The sequence below is a fragment of the Myotis yumanensis genome, unplaced genomic scaffold (genome assembly GCF_028538775.1).
Source record: "Myotis yumanensis isolate MYYU_CA2020_CCGP unplaced genomic scaffold, mMyoYum1.0.hap1 SCAF_1, whole genome shotgun sequence".
In the NCBI taxonomy this organism is placed as follows: Eukaryota; Metazoa; Chordata; class Mammalia; order Chiroptera; family Vespertilionidae; genus Myotis; species Myotis yumanensis.
Genome location: NW_027223752.1, coordinates 196,446,978 through 196,449,753, shown reverse-complemented (window position 1 = coordinate 196,449,753; position 2,776 = coordinate 196,446,978). Strand labels below are relative to the sequence as shown.

The following is a 2,776-nucleotide window of genomic DNA, read 5'->3' as shown; positions in this document are numbered from 1 at the left end:
ATTGGAAGGGAACAGCGCAGAGTCCCAAGGCTCTGATGCTGAGGCAAGAATGTGAGAGTGAAGAAAAGTTGGTAGAGTGCCCAGTTACATGTCCTGTGTGCTCTCTCCTGAATTGCCTTTTGACCCTCCAGTTCACACACTTTGGCATGTAAAGGTGGCTGAAATTTAACAAATCCCAAATGGAACACTGTGTTGTGCCTTCTTCCAGTTTCGATTAACTTTGCCCTGCATTTCTCACAATAATCATTTACGTTTTTTTTCTCCTCTGCCCTCAATAGACTCTGCCTCTAGTATTAACATATAGCTATAGTTGATAAAAATATTATATTTGACTAGAGGCCTGATGCGCAAAATTCGTGCAAGAGTAGGCCTTCCTTCCCCCACCTGCTGGCATCGGTTTCCCTCTGGCACCTGAGACCCGGGCTTCCCTCTGGCTGCCAGTAGGCACCTGGGACCTGGACTTCCCCTGTAGCCCCATTGTCCGGAAGGTCGTCTGGAAGGGCATTTGGTCTAATTAGCATATTACACTTTTATTTTTATAGATTAGCACCTCGTGTCACTATTTGTGACCACAGTGAGTATTACATTTTTCTTTCTATGTTTGGCTTATTTCAATTAGCATAATATTCTCATGGCCATCCATGTTGTTCCGAACAGCAGATTTCCTTCTGTTTGCAGGTGAATATTTTATTTTATGCCTGTGTCACATTTTCTTGATCCTTTCATCTAGTAATATGCATTTAAATTGTTGCTACATCTTGATTAGTGTGAATAATGCTGCAGTAAACATGGGAGTGCAGGTATCACTTTGATTTTAATTCCTTTGGGTAAATACACAGAAATTAAATTATTGCATCAGTTGGCAGTTCCAATTTTATTTATTGAGAAACCTCCATAATGTTCTCCATAATGGCTGTACCAATTTGCTTTCTCCCGGTGCACCAGCATTCACTTCTCTGCACAGCCTCATTAATGTTTATCTTTTGTTTGCTTTTTTGCATGTCTTGTCTTTTTTTATTATTTCTTTTTTTCTTTTTCACATTTTTTTTTTTTTAGTAGTAGTAACCATCCTAGAGGGACTCTTCCTGTGAGCGCTGCATCCATTGCAGCTAGGGTTCGAGGTCTGGAGAAGGGGCTGCTCACAAACGGATACACTAGACAGGAAATATGAATTTAGAAGGCCTGGGGGAGCCAATCGGAAGCTTCTCTCTAGTGGAGAAGTTCCCTGACTTCTCAGTCCTCTTTGCTTTTATTTTATTTTATTTTATTTTATTTATTTTAAATAGATTGTGATTAATGAACATATAATATTTAACTAAGAACACTGGCAATATATTGTGATGGAGGTGTGGGGAGGGTAGATTATTCCACAAGAAGTTATAAGGTCTACTTTTGCCACTGTTGCTATGAAATATACTGTCAGTAAATCTGTAACTGTATTATTGGTTTTTCAAGAAGAAAACACAGTTTATGTAACAAACACATACATAGTACTTACTACAGTATATGCCAGTCACTGGATAATTATATAATAGCTTTTCCAAAATTCATTCACCCACATGAGGACACAGTGACTAGTGAGAGAGAAACTGATTTCTGCTACTACAACGCTGCTCTTCTAAGTGGAGTGGACTATCATGGGAGGGTCCCTTTGTATTCATGGGTGCTCCAAGGGCTTGCACCACCAACACCCCTAACTTCACACAATTTAGAGAAGATCACTTCACTTTTAATTGAAAGCCTTCTCAGTATGATTCTTAATTTTTTTTATGTGCCCCAGGTATGAAACAGCTCTGGCCACCAACACACACAGGCATCAAGCTAGGATGCACTACTTTGCCCTTGACCAATATAAGAGCAACACCACCAATCAGGTGTCTCCTTGTCCACTGCCAGGGGTTCCCTTTGCTTTTATTTACTAGAATACACATTTGCCCTTTAGCAAAGTAAACAGGCATATCAATGGTAAAGTTTGGTAAACAGTAAAAGGATTATCAGGTTAGGGGATTGCCTTCATCCATTCAGCCAACAGCAATCTTATGCTGATTTTCAGCCCTGCTGAATATCAAAGTCGATTAGTCTTCTAAAGGACTTCTGCATAATTATGCTCACTACTTATTGGTCTTAGCCTCCAGCATCTTACAACAGTAATTTTCAAGTTTCCCTCTCCCTTCCTTGGTGTTTTTTGTTGTCATATATTTTTAATTTTTCATACATTGAAACCCATACATACACTATTATTTTTATTTTAAACTATATCCATTTAAAATGTGGGGATCAGATAGATAATTATGATGCTTCCTATTTGCCCACATATTTGCTACTTTCAATGTGCTGCCTTTGTGTATATAGAGATTTCTGAGTGGTATCTACTTCTGCCTAAAGGACTTCCTTTAATATTTATGTAAGACACGTTTTCTGGTAATCAATATTTTCTGCTTTGTGAGTCTGAAGAAGTTATTTTGCGTTATTCTAGAGCAGCGATTGTCAACCTGTGGGTCGAGACCCCTTTGGGGGTGGAACAACCCTTTCACAGGGGTCACCTAAGACCATCAGAAAACACATATATAATTACATATTGTTTTTGTGATTAATCACTATGCTTTAATTATGTTAAATTTGTAACAGTGAAAATACATCGTGCATATCAGATATTTACATTACGATTCATAACAGTAGCAAAATTAGAGTTATGAAGTAGCAACAAAAATAATTTTATGTTTGGGGGTCACCAACAACATGAGAAACTGTATTAAAGGGTCGCGGCATTAGAAAG

General features: G+C 38.3%; 1 non-coding gene across 1 annotated transcript; it reads right to left on the bottom strand.

Moving 5' to 3' along the window:
- Positions 1–1,767: 1,767 nt before the first annotated feature.
- LOC139001453 (small nucleolar RNA SNORA48) lies at positions 1,768–1,901 on the bottom strand. The gene has a single exon (XR_011470021.1). It is a non-coding gene; the product is annotated as a small nucleolar RNA SNORA48 (small nucleolar RNA).
- Positions 1,902–2,776: the final 875 nt, after the last annotated feature.